The sequence below is a fragment of the Trachypithecus francoisi genome, unplaced genomic scaffold (genome assembly GCF_009764315.1).
Source record: "Trachypithecus francoisi isolate TF-2019V2 unplaced genomic scaffold, Tfra_2.0 Lachesis_group1, whole genome shotgun sequence".
In the NCBI taxonomy this organism is placed as follows: domain Eukaryota; kingdom Metazoa; phylum Chordata; class Mammalia; order Primates; family Cercopithecidae; genus Trachypithecus; species Trachypithecus francoisi.
The window spans coordinates 125,070,475-125,083,839 of record NW_022681454.1 but is presented as its reverse complement, the minus strand read 5'-3'; the positions used below and the strand labels follow the sequence as shown (position 1 = coordinate 125,083,839).

The 13,365-nt window shown below is 40.5% G+C and overlaps 1 long non-coding RNA gene across 5 annotated transcripts in view; it reads right to left on the bottom strand.

The window, feature by feature from the left end:
- The window catches only part of LOC117085903, a 294,414-nt gene that overhangs the window by 252,248 nt on the left and 28,801 nt on the right, over positions 1-13,365 (bottom strand). The window contains exon 1 of one of the 5 annotated variants that reach the window (XR_004438127.1): positions 11,779-12,053. The exons of the other annotated variants lie outside the window; for them this stretch is intronic. This is a non-coding gene — a long non-coding RNA (uncharacterized LOC117085903). Of the gene's footprint in view, positions 1-11,778; positions 12,054-13,365 lie in introns of those variants that run through there. 5 annotated transcript variants of the gene reach the window in all.

Genomic DNA, 13,365 nt, shown 5'->3' with positions numbered 1-13,365 from the left:
GGTTCTTTCCAACTTTTAACTATTGTGAATAATGCTACTGTGAACATTGTTGTACCATTATCTGTTTGAGTCCCTGCCTTCAAATATTTTGAGTATACCCAGAAGTGGAATTGTTGGATCATATGGTAAGCCTATTTTTAATTTTTTGAGAAACCACTATGCCGTTTTTCACAGAGGATGCACAATTTTACATGCCTGCCAGTAATGCCCTAGTGCCCTTATTTCTCTATATCCTTATCAACACTTCTTATTTTCTGGTTTTTTGTTGTTTGTTTTTAATAATAGCCAGTATGAAGTGGTATCACATTGTGATTTTGATTTTCATTTACCAAATGATTAGTGGTGTTAGGCATCTTCTCACATGTATTAGATACCTGCATACATTCTTTGGAGAAATGTCTATTTAAGTACCTTCCCCATTTTTAAATTGGATTTTTTGTTGTTATTGTTGAGTTTTAGGAGTTCTTTATATACTCTGGATATTATCCCTTATCAGATATAAGATTTGCAAATATTTTCTACCATTCCACGGTTGCTTTTTCATTCTGTTGATAGTTTCTGTCTTAGTCCATTTGCATTGCTATAAGGAAAACCTGAGATTGAGTAATTTATAAAGAAAAAAATGTTTATTTGGCTCATGGTTCTGCTGGCTGAAAGACTGGGCATCTGATAAAAGCCTCAGGTTGCTTCCACTCACAGTGGAAGTCAAAGCGGGGCCAGTGTATGCAGAGATCACGTGGTGAGAGAAGACGCAAGAAAGAGAGGGGAGGGAGGTACCAGGCTCTTTTTAACAACCAGCTCTGGTGGGAACTAACAGAGCGAGAATTCACTCGTTACTGTGAGGATGGAACCAAGCCATTCATGATGAATCTGCCCCCATGACCCAAACAGCTCTCATTAGGCTCCCACCTCCAACACTGGAGACCAAATTTCAAGGTTTGGGGGAAAAACATCCTAAGTATAGCGGTGTGCTTTGGTGTGAATGCCGATTTAAACAAAAAATTACAGGCTTTGGCCATGCTGGAAAAGTAAGAGGAAATCTCATGGATTGGGAGGATGAAACCCTTCCTCCCTCATTTGTTCATTCAGCATTCACTGCTCTAGGCAGTGGGCAAAAACAGTGAACAAAATAGACAAATTTCCTGGCTCCAAAGAGCTCCCATTCTAATGACATTCATGAAGTAACATTCTAAATTGAAAGACAAAGATAAAGAGGAGATTGCTGGGGACTGAGCAGTGGGAGGATAAGGGACAATGACAGAGTGAAAGGAGCTCTCTAGGGGCAAGAAACAGCCTGTCTGAAGGCCTTGGTAAGATGAGAAGTTGCTATGTTTAAGGAACAAAATTAAAGCCACCAAGACTTGCGCAGAAAAATCAGCAAAAAGGTAAGCCTGAAAAAGTAAGCAAAGTCCAGTTATAGAGAGCATATGCTATGTTGGAACCTTGGTTGTTATCAAAAAGCAACAGAAAGCCATTTAGAGTTTTGGGCAGAAGAATGACATAAACAGAGTTATATTTATGACAAATTACCTCACTCTGGAGAAGAGAAAAGATAGAAGGGTGGGTGTGGGGGGCAAGAGACCAATTATGGGGATATGGCAGTAGTGAACTTCAGATCGGAAAGGTTGGAAGCTGCATTAATAAGAACATTAAATAGAACTGACAAAAAGCTAACTCAAACTAGCTCAACTAAGGGAAGAACCTTATTGTTTCATAAAACATGAAGTTCCAAAGAGTAGTCTTAGGTCCAGCTGGATCCAAGGATTTCACATGAAGTCAACAAGTCCCCCTCTCTACAACAGGAATCTATATTAGAAATATATTATTTATAGCTGCTGAAAAATATTTTCATATTTTTATAGTTTTCCACATTGTGAATCCTTTCTTCTAAAAGTACAAATTACATTTACTGGATTTCTTTGCATTTAGAGTAAAGGTGTATCATCTAGGCATTGCCAAACAGATACAACTACAGGAGACTCGAATGTGGAGGGGAGTTATAATCAGTGGTGGCCCCACACTGGCAGACTGATTTCCTGACAAGAACAGCAGTCAAGGAATCTAGTTCTTCTGGGGCAACAGCAACACAGATTATGGCTTCAGGTTCAGGGTTGGGGCCATATCAATTGGCAATAGGTAGTAGGAATGATGTTTTTGCCAGTATAATTTTTCAGTGAGATTAGCCAGTGTTCTTAGCTTCAATGTCCATGGCAATGAACTTTCAAGCCTGTTTTCCAGCAATTCTAGAAATTCCTTGAGCTACCTAATACCTTTTAATAAATCCACTTTTGCTTATTTTTTGGACTATTTGGAATGGATCTGTTGTTCATAATCAAGAATGTTGACTATTATACTACTCCCTTTTTCTTGACTCCTTTCATGTGTTAACCTCAATCTCCTCTCACGCAGACTTTTTCCACGTGGTGGGGAAAGGACCACCAGCAGTCATTAACCGGCATTTTTCAGCTCCATAACCCAAAAGGTGAGTCCCCTTCCATTTCAGCACCAAATTTAAAAGCTTGGGAAATAACAATAGCTACCATTAGTATAGCCATTAATAAAGCACTTACTATAAACAGACACTAAGATGGTCTATGTTTACTTTTTTTTTTTGAGATAGTCTCACTCTGTTGCCCAGGCTGGATGGCAATGGCATGATCATGGCTCACTGCAGCCTTGAACTTCTGGGTTCAAGTGATCCTCCAGCGTCAGCTTCCTGAGTAGCTGGGACCAAAGGCACAGGCCACCACACCCGGCTTTTTAATTTTTTGTAGCGATGGGGCCTTGCCATGTTGCAGGCTGGTCTTGAACTCCTGGGCTCAAGCAATCCGCCTGCCTCAGCCTCCCAAGTGCTGAGATTACAAGTGTGAGCCACCATGCCCAGCCAAACTCATTTAATCTTTACCACATCTCTAAGAAACAGGTACTATGATTTTTCATTTTTCAAAAAGGGAAATGATACAATAAAATTCTCAAGGACATACAGCTAGGAAGTGACAGAATCAGAATTTAAACTCAAGCAACTGGACTCCAGGGTCTGTGCTCCCAATGCAGGGACATTCCAACACAGAAGTGGAGTAAAGATTTTATTCCTACCTCACTTGTTTCCCTTTCCAGAACAAGCAAAGGTCTGAAAAGGGAAGCCAGAGGAAAATCAGATAAAATCTGGAGGAAAATGTGATGGCGTAGAGAAGAAAGGGTTTCAAAAAAAGGAGATATGTATCTATTCAATTAGAAATTACCCTTCAAAACATGTCATATATTCAGTTATCTCCACATGTGAATTATTGAGAGACTGCAGAGAAATTTCCAAGTGAAAAGCTACATCATTAAAGAGTAAAGTGAATTTTGAATAGGCTTTCATTATCTATTAATAAACATAACTTCAGAATTATTGACTAACATGCTTCATTTGTGAAGCAAACAATAAACATCATTAAACACGAAAAAAAGAAGGAAAGAGAACTGTGTCAGATGCTAGCGAGAGGCTGAATTAGATTCAGACAGAAAATTGACCACTATATTAGATGCTTTTGATAAACTGGATAGGATCTATTTCAATAGAGTGGTGGGTACAAAAAAGTGTAGTTGGAATGGGCATATGAAAGGAAAAAAATGAGAAAGTAGAAACAGGAAGTATAAATAAATAGTGTGAAGACTGTGAAGAGAGGGAAAGAAAACATACAAGGATGATGTGAAGTCAAGGGAGATATATTTTTATTTTATTTATTTTCTTTTAGGTTCTCTTAAATCATGGGATTAAAGGGATGATTAATAATAAAACATATTTGTATACTGTTAGGAGTAATTCCATGATGGAAAAAAAAACAATTGAGAGAGGTTAACTCCAGTATTGAGGTCCTTGAGTAAACAAATGTGGATGTGATGTGATCTAAGACACCAACAGACGGGCTGGATATCAGAAGCAGAAACACTACTTCCAGTGTTCAGAAGGAAACATAAAATATGTGGAGGGTACAGATGCAGGTAGATTGGTAGGTTTAGTGATGGGAAGATGAGGGAATTCTAAGTTCGTTACATTTCCTTGGCCAAAGTTATTGGCTGGGAGTGAATGGGATGAAGAATGGAGGTTTTAGAAAAAAGATTGTCCTACAGTGTAGGAGGGTGAATGTACCAGGGAAGTGAAACAGCATCATCTAGCAGCATTGGATTCCATTTGGGATTTACAGTGGAAAACTTTAGGCAAGTCCAGTCATCACGGTTGTATGAATTTCCTCTAGTAACACTAGTTTCTCAGGTATAGTTACAGCAGAGGAGGATAATCGAGTTTCACAAGCGGTGGGTTTTTTCAGATGTGTTCAATGGAGAGAAAAGGAAACAAGGAAGTTCAGGTTTTCTGCAAGAATCTGGCTCAAGTGCCAGACCATGGAAACTAGCTTAACAAGAAGATAAATAACAACATGAAAGTTAGGGAAATTAAAAAATAAAATCAGTAGGGTCAATGGATTGAATGTCCCTATAGGGTCAAAGAACAGTTCCAAGGGAACTGGTAGGAGTGAGATCGAGGCTCAAAATGTGATAATCAGACAGCAGGATAGTGCTTGCTATCCAGAGATTTTAAAGGCTATTTGTACTGACTGCTAATAATGTCTATGGTGTGGCTGTAGGAATGGCCGTGGCTGATTGCAGTGGACTGAAGAAGATATTTGGAGTAGAGAAGTTCAAGAAATTGAGAGATCAGGGTATTGGGTGGATAATCTACAAGGACAACAAACCCAATAGGATTGTAGGAATAATGGAGGAAATCAAATACAATAAACCAGATGATAAAGTCATCAAAGAATGATGAGAGATAGCAAGAGATTTTGAAAGATGACAACTATTAGAAGAGAGATTAGGTGGTAAAGTCTGAAGACATGAACTCAAGAGACTCAGGGTTTTCAAAGTCAAAAGAAGGATAGATAGTTTGGAAGGATCAATAGGAAGAAAAAAGATACTTACTCTATCTAGAGCCAAATGAGGGGCTGAAGCATTACCAGAAAGGGGTCCCAATCCAGACCCCAAGAGAGGGTTCTTGGACCTTGTGCAAGAAGGAATTCAGGGTGAGTCCACAGAGTAAAGTGAAGGCAAGTTTATGAGTGAAGTAAAGAAACAAAAGAATGACTGCTCCATAGAGAGAGCAGCCCCAAGGGCTACTGGTTGGCTATTAATTATATGATAAACGAAGGGTAGATTATTCATGAGTTTTCTGGGAAGGGGCAGACAATTCCCAGAACAATTCCAAAAAGGGTTCCTCCCCTTTTTAGACTATATAAGGTAACTTCCAGATGTTGCCATGGTATTGATAAACTGTCATGGCACTGGTGGGAGTGTCTTTTAGCATGTTAATGCATTCAATTAGTGTATAATGAGCAGCCACGATCGCCAGATATCACTTTCACTGCCATCTTGGTTTTGGTGGGGTTTGGCTGGCTTTTTTATGGTGTCCTGTTTTACCTGAATCTTGTGATACCAGTCCTGCTGACTTCCTGTCTCATCTTGTGACTACGAATGCCTAACCTCCTGGGAATGTGGTCCAGTAGGTCTCAGCCTCATTTTATCCAGCCCCTGCTCATGATGAAGTCACTCTAGCTTGAACACCTCTGACAGAAAGACAAGACATCTTAGATTTGGGAGGAAATTGCTTCTAGGAAAGAAGTTTCCTCAGGGAACAGCCATGTTTCAGTTAGAGGAAGAAGGGGAAGCAAATGTTCAGAGTGCAGTCTTGGGATGTAGAAAAGTTCGGTAACGGAAAACCAAGAATTATAGAGGGCAGTGGAGGAGCTTGAGATTGCAGAGAAGCATAAACAACATAGTCAGGGTGGGGAAGGTAAAAGGCAGTGTTGAGACAAGAGACAAGTGATAATGATCTAGGAGATATGGACTTCTAGCACTGAGGTTACTGGAATGTGGGGTATGCTGGGAGCTGTCCTGGAAGGCTAGAGGAAATTGAGTTACCCAGAGTGTTCAGCCAGGAGGTGTGGGTCACTGTTTAGTCCTATATCTCACAGAGGTGTTTGGGCCTGGGGAATGGAATAAGCCCTCCTAGAAAAACAGCTCATGATGGTTGTAAGCTGTTCAATGAGCAGTGCTGGCTGGGGAGGAGTTCTCTCTCTAGAAGCACTACTTGCTGTTGGGACCTCCAGACCCTGGTTTCTCTTTTCATTGCAGTACCGTCACAGCCTGAGTATCATTGGGACCACAGGTCGCTTCACCAGGTGAGAGGTGCAGAGAGAAGGGCCATGGTGGGTCTCAGGGCAGAAAGTTTTGTGGCAACTGGAAAATAAGACCACATGAGGAGTTGGAGCCATTAGTCTCTCCTTCTGGAAACAGAAAAGGAGTTTGTTTTTGGTTTGTTTGTTTGTTTGTTTGTTTTGTCATTTGGTCCAGCCTTATCTTTAACCAAGTTTTCTTTGCTCCATTTTTCAAGTTTCACTACCCTAAATTTTGCTTCTTTCAACCCCAGAAAAGTCCTTTTCTTCCTTGACCACTATTTCAACAAATGATACAAGCTAGGTATGACTGAACTGCCTTCATGCAACACTTCAAACAAACTCCAATGATATTTGATGCTTCAGACAACGACTGCCCCCTTATCATCTTTTGCTGCCATTCCATCAAAACAAAACAAAGTAGACAAAGACATGACTCATAGATGATTGAGATTAGAAATACAGATGGATAGATACACAAATAGATAATAAATAAATGAGATTGAGAAAAGGGAAGAGGAAGAGAGGGGAGGGGAGTGGTAAAGAGGGAAGAGGACAGATTTGGGTATCCCTTTGATGGCTGGTAAAACGTCTAGATATTCTTTGGAATAATTCATTTCTACAATCTTATGAAAAGGATAATCTTATTTAGAAACATAATCAGCAAAACTAAAACTCATTTCCCAATTCCCCAACTTCCACATCCAAAAAATTATTACAGCTCCCAGACAAATGTAGATTTGAATTAGGAAAGGCCTAAAGGGAACATTAGAAGGCACACTGAAAACTGTCTTCCTCACCTCTCAATCAGAACTGATCTTAAAAACCCAAAGCTACAAGAATCTGTTTGGAGGCACAAATCAGAGCTCTAGTTCAAAGACCTGTTTAACTTAAATAGAAGCTAAATCCTCATCTTGCCTGGAAAATGAGGTTCTTACATCAGGGTTACTCTCATAACAATGAGGAGAAACTGGCATTGTCTCTCACAGGAAGGTTCCACCGGTGGATTACGGCAGTTTAGGAAGGGAGCCAGGATCAGAGTTTCAAACACAATCACCTAAGGAGCCCTCACTTAGAATTCCCATTATGGATTTACCCCCTGGGTGGCCCATAAGGCTTCCACTACTTTCCCTTTAAACAGCACTGTGGTTTTGTTCTTTGTTCATTCTAGAGACTCAGCTGAGAAAACAGACAGAGGCTAGACCACAGGTTCTCAAATTTTGATGTACTATGAATTCTCTAGTGTGGAGAATCATCATAACTGTAAGCTCCCAGGACCCTGCCCTTTGTAGTGATGATGTCAAAACGTTACCTCACTTTATTGTCACATGCAACCTCTGGGAAGAAGTTTTCATTCCCATTTTAAATATGAAGAAACTGAAGCTAAAGAAGATTATGTCGCTTGACCAAGTCACTCCATGAATATGTGGTAAGGCTGGTCTTACATGCAAGGCATCCAATGCCAGATCCTATGTGGTATCAACTCTGAGAGCACCACTCTGTTCACTTATAACCATAGGAGGTTCTGAAATTCAGAAGAAAATTAGAAATTTTAAAAGTGGTTTGAGGAAACTGCTTCCAAATCTAAGCTGTATTCTTATTAAACACCACACACACACACAAACACACACACATACACACACACACAGCTATTCTGCACCTTTTAAAGCTAGTATGGCAGTTATTCAAGCAAAATGGAAAAATTTTTTATTTCTACAGCATTTCAAAGAAAATTAAATTACCCAAAAAAGTGAGAATTATTTCTCCAGGGCACAGAATTATTTATATAGCTACCACAACTTTTAAAACAATGTTGATGTATAATGACACTTGTTCCATTAAAAAAAAAAAAATCTCTCCCAGCCTTTTCAGGTTCATTGTTCCTTGATTAGTTGATCCAAACTAAGCATTCCAGACACATTGTTGTGTAATAGTTCCATTCTGTATTCCAAGATACTTACATGGTATGACACACTTGAGCTATGTTTGCCTATGGTAGTTAGGTTTAGAACCACTTTGGAACACACACAGACCTATAATCCAGCCAGCGTTCCAATTAGACTTTTTCAGAGCTCCCCACCCCTCTGTACTCCTCTCAAATCTGTTTTTGCTGGCCAGGCACGGTGGCTCATGCCTGTAATCCCAGCACTTTGGGAGGCTGAGGTGGGTGGATCACTTGAGGTCAGGAGTTCAAGACCAGCCTGGACAACATGGTGAAACTCTGTTTCTACTAAAAATACAAAATTACATGGGAGTGGTGGCGCACGCCTGTAATCCCAGCTACTCCAGAGGCTTAGGTAGGAGAATCGCTTGAACCTGGGAGGCGGAGGTTGCAGTGAGCCGAGGCCACACCACTGCACTTCAGCCTAGGTGACAAAAAAAAACACCAAACTATCTGTACATATCTGTGAAATTCACATGTATATATCTTTAAGAAATCACATATTGGAATTTGGTGTTTTTGAAACTGCTCATTATGATCATTTGTCCATGTAAAAAAAATGCAGCTTTCAAGGCTTCTTGGTGACATATCTCTTAGGAATTGGCAAAAAGGCTTTAAGATATTTGGCTGGGCATGGCAGCTCATGCCTGTAATCCCAACACTTTGGGAGGCTGAGGTAGGAGGATCACTTGCCTCCAGGAGTTCAAGACCAGCCTGGGCAACATGGTGAGACCCCCATCTCTACAAAAAAAATCAAAAATCATTTAAGCATAGTGGCACATGCCTGTAGTCTCAGCTACTCAGGAGGCTGAGGTGGGAGGATTGCTTGAGTCCCGGAGGTTGACGCTGCAGTGAGGTGTGTTCACACCACTGCAGTCAGCCTGGGTGACAGAGTGAGACAAGAAGAAACGAAGGAAGGAGGGAGGGAGGGAGGGAGAGAAGGAGGGAGGAGAGAAAGACAAAATGAAAAAGAAAGGAAGGAAGGGAGGGAGGGATGAAGGGAAGGGAAGGGAAGGGAAGGGAAGGGAAGGGAAGCAAGGAAGGAAAAATATGGTTGTGAAGTATCTTCCCAGCCCTTCAACCTCTCTCTCAAACCATAGTGATGGCTGAGTTTATGGATGAAATGATCAATTTAGAGAAAAATAACTGTTTAATCTTCTTTGCTGGTTAAAAAGACAAGAAAATATTTCCCCCTTGAAGAGTCTGATTTATGAAAGATGAAGAATATATCAATCCAGAAACAGCAATGGCAGGAATAATTTGTCAGTACTTTAAAATGCTTTGTCAAACCCACCATGGGCTTTCAGTCTTTGTAGTTAGCAAGTCCCAGAAGCTTCATGGTGCAGCAAAAGGGCTTTTGACTTATTCCAGCTTACCCACTAACAGGCTATGAGAACTTACCAAAGTTACCCCTTGCTTTTGGCCTCAATTTCTATATCTGTAAAATAAGGATGCTAACAGACTAGGTGATCTGTAAGGTCCCTTTTATCTATGACTTTCTCTAAGATATGTATCTCTATCTGCAGTCATCTGAAGCAAAGGGGTGAAGAATCTGAGTACTGCTGTCAGACTGCTGGGGTACAAATCCTATCCTTGGTCACTACAGCTGTATGAAATGGAGGAAGATACATGACCTCTCTGTTCTTAGTTTCTTCATCTGCAGAAAGGTTATGATTACGATAACAGTAACTCTTTTACAGGGTTATTGTAAGAAAAAAAAGAAATGTATCAACTGCTTGGCACCATGCCTGGCACATAGCAAGCACTTGATAAACTTAGTGATTATTAATTTAAATGAGGTCAATTTTCAAAAACAGTAAATGTATCCCAAGCACACTTAGAGAACCACTTTCTGTACATATGTGCTCAAGTATGTCCTAAGACAGCCAGGAAATGGCCTTAGACTTTTAAAGGCAGAGTTTACAAACTGATAATACACAAGCTATATGCCCCATGAGTATATTTTCTCTGTATGAACGGTGTTATTGTTGTTGTTTAATTGAATCAGTTGCCAAAATCTAAAAATCAGAGTTTCACATTCTGGCTTCAGTGAAAAATTGGTCTATCGGGCAACAGTGGACCTGCATTCCTGCATAGCACCAGTGACTAGAGTTTCCCCTTAATGTTCCCATCACTCCCTGCTGTCTTCCAAGCAGCCTGCTTGACTCATGACACTGCAAGCCTTGCCCCTCTAGGTATTTCGGTTTTGATTCCTGTACTGTACAAGGGGATGAGGACAACTGTTCTCCATTAAAGAAAATCCACCCTTTTCCCAGCACATGCACAGTCCAAGAAAAAACTGTCACAGAGGAAAATGGAACTGAAATATAGAGTAAGTGGGAGACCTAATTACATTATTTGACCTGTGAATCCAGCTTGGCCTGAACTCCTTATATCTTTAGATTTTCCAGTTAAATCAGTCATTGAATTTCCATTTTAACTGAGGGAACTTTATTTGTTTTTTTGTCCCTTGCAACCAAAAGACATAACCAATTCCATGACAAGGGTGGCCAATTCATCCTTGTTTTATGACTGAAAATATCATATCCCTGGAAACCTCTCAGTCCCAGGTAAACTGGGATGGTTGGCTATCCCATTCATGGCAAAGTTGTGGTTCAAAGTCAGTAGCAGTCAGCAAAGCCAATGCTTTCTACTTCTCCATATTGCTCATTTTCATTTCCAAAATTTATTATCAGATTATCAAAATATGAACCAGATCTTGGTTTCTAATACCATTCTTCTATAAAATGAACAAAGGTTCCTTGGAGAAATAGCTGATTCTAGCACTAGAGCAGAAAATATGTAAGATAAGCCTAGAGCATCTTGCATTGTAGTGTTAGAAAGCAAGGAAGTGCTCAAAAAATAAAACAATGGAGCACATGAAAGAGACACAAGAGCCAACTGAAAGAGGCCTCAATGGCCAAAGCTGGAACAATCTGAGCAACAAAATAAAAAACATAATATTGAGTTATAACCCAAAGCATAATAAAGATCCAACAGTCCATTCTGATGTAAATAAGTGGCTGAATAAATAAATAGGAGAAGGGACAAATCTCCCTTACAGAACAGTTCTAATAATTTACGTAAATACCCTCCAAGAGGCAGAACTTGACTTTCCACCCTCTTTAGGGTATTCTGGTAGGCATAGTGACTTGCTTCCAAACAGCAGAGTATGGAAAGGGAGGAAAAAGTAACTTTATAGTATAGACACCTGACTATCTTTCCCAGGTGATCAAAGCTAACATCAATACGATGTACCATGTGGACAGTATGTAACCTTAATATGACGTGATAGTATGTAACCTCAATATGATGTGGTGTGTGTGTAATTGGACCACAGATGTGTAGTGCACCCTCCTCGCAAAAATCCGTGACTTCCATCTAACCATGAGAAACATATTGAAGAAGCCCAAAGAGAGGAACATTCTACAGAAAACCTGATCAGTACTTCCCAAAACTAACAAAGTCATCAAAGACAAGAAAAGTTTGAGAAACTGTCATAGACCAAAAGAGGCTACAGAGACATGATGTCTTAGTTCATTTGTGCTGCCACAACAGAATATCCTAGGCTAGAGAATATCCTAGGCTAGGTAATTTATGATGAACAAAAATTTATTGGCTTACAATTCCGAAGGCTGGGAAGTAAAATGTCAAGGTGCTAGCATCTGGTGAGGGCCTTCTTGCCATATCATAACATGGTGGAAGGAGTCACATGGCAGAAGGACAAAGAGACGGCAAGAGAGAGCAAGAGGGGGCCCATTTCTGTGACAATATCATTGGTCCACTTATAAGGGCAGAGCCGTGATGACCTAACCACCTCTTAAAAGCCCCACCTCCCAACACCATCACAATGGCAATTACATTTCAACATGAGTTTTAGAGGGGCAAACATTCTAACCATTGCACATGATGACGAAATATAATGTGATGGGCCGGGCACGGTGGCTCAAGCCTGTAATCCCAGCACTTTGGGAGGCCGAGATGGGCGGATCACGAGGTCAGGAGATCGAGACCCTCCTGGCTAACATGGTGAAACCCCGTCTCTACTAAAAAATACAAAAAACTAGCCGGGCGAAGTGGCGGGCGCCTGTAGCCCCAGCTACTCGGGAGGCTGAGGCAGGAGAATGGCGTAAACCCAGGAGGCGAAGCTTGCAGTGAGCTGAGATCCGGCCACTGCACTCCAGCCTGGGTGACAGAGCGAGACTCCGTCTCAAAAAAAAAAAAAAAAAAAAAAATATAATGTGATGTCCTGCATGGGATCTTAGAACAATAACAATAAAAAAGGACGCTAAAGAAAAACTGGTACTGGCTGGGCACAGTGGCTCAAGCCTGTAATCCCAGAACTTTGGGAGGCCGAGACGGGCAGATCACGAGGTCAGGAGATCGAGACCATCCTGGCTAACATGGTGAAACCCCGTCTCTACTAAAAAATACAAAAAAAAAAAAAAACTAGCCGGGCGAGGTGGCGGGCGCCTGTAGTCCCAGCTACTTGGGAGGTTGAGGCAAGAGAATGACGTAAACCCCTGAGGCGGAGTTTGCAGTGAGCTGAGATCCGGCCACTGCACTCCAGCCTAGGCGACAGAGCAAGACTCCATCTCAAAAAAAAAAAAAAGAAAAGAAAAACTGGTGAAATTGAAATGAAGTATAATTGTAGTTATTAATAATAATGTACTGATGCTGGTTTCTAACTTGCCACAAATGTAGATAGTGATGTGGAATGACAACAATAGGGGCCAGCAGTGAGGGTATATGGAAGTTCTCTGAACTGTCTTTGAAGTTTTTCTAGAAATCTAAAACTATTCTAAAATTTAAAAATGTATTTTAAAAATAATAATTGATCAGTGCCTATTCTAAAGGAAAGCCCCACTGTGAAGAACGACACGGCTTCATCAATTTCAAAAGCTTATAAAAAATTACACTTTAGTACAAGGTTTTATGTGTTTTGTACATTTCCGATATAAAGTAACAAGCATCCCAGTGTCATGTGTCTGGACACGTTTTTCCAACATTGCAAGTTAGTTGTACCGTAAGATTTGATTGACCTACTTAGAATTTTGGTTCTTCCAATCGTTCATTAAACTTACAAACTAAATTAATGCTTGTTCTTACATGTCTTGGCAGAACAAATTAATACTATCTAAGCAAATTAATAACCTTGGCTCCTAACTCCTGTGATTTTGGCAGGTTATACCTTCAGCTTCTAAAGCCTGT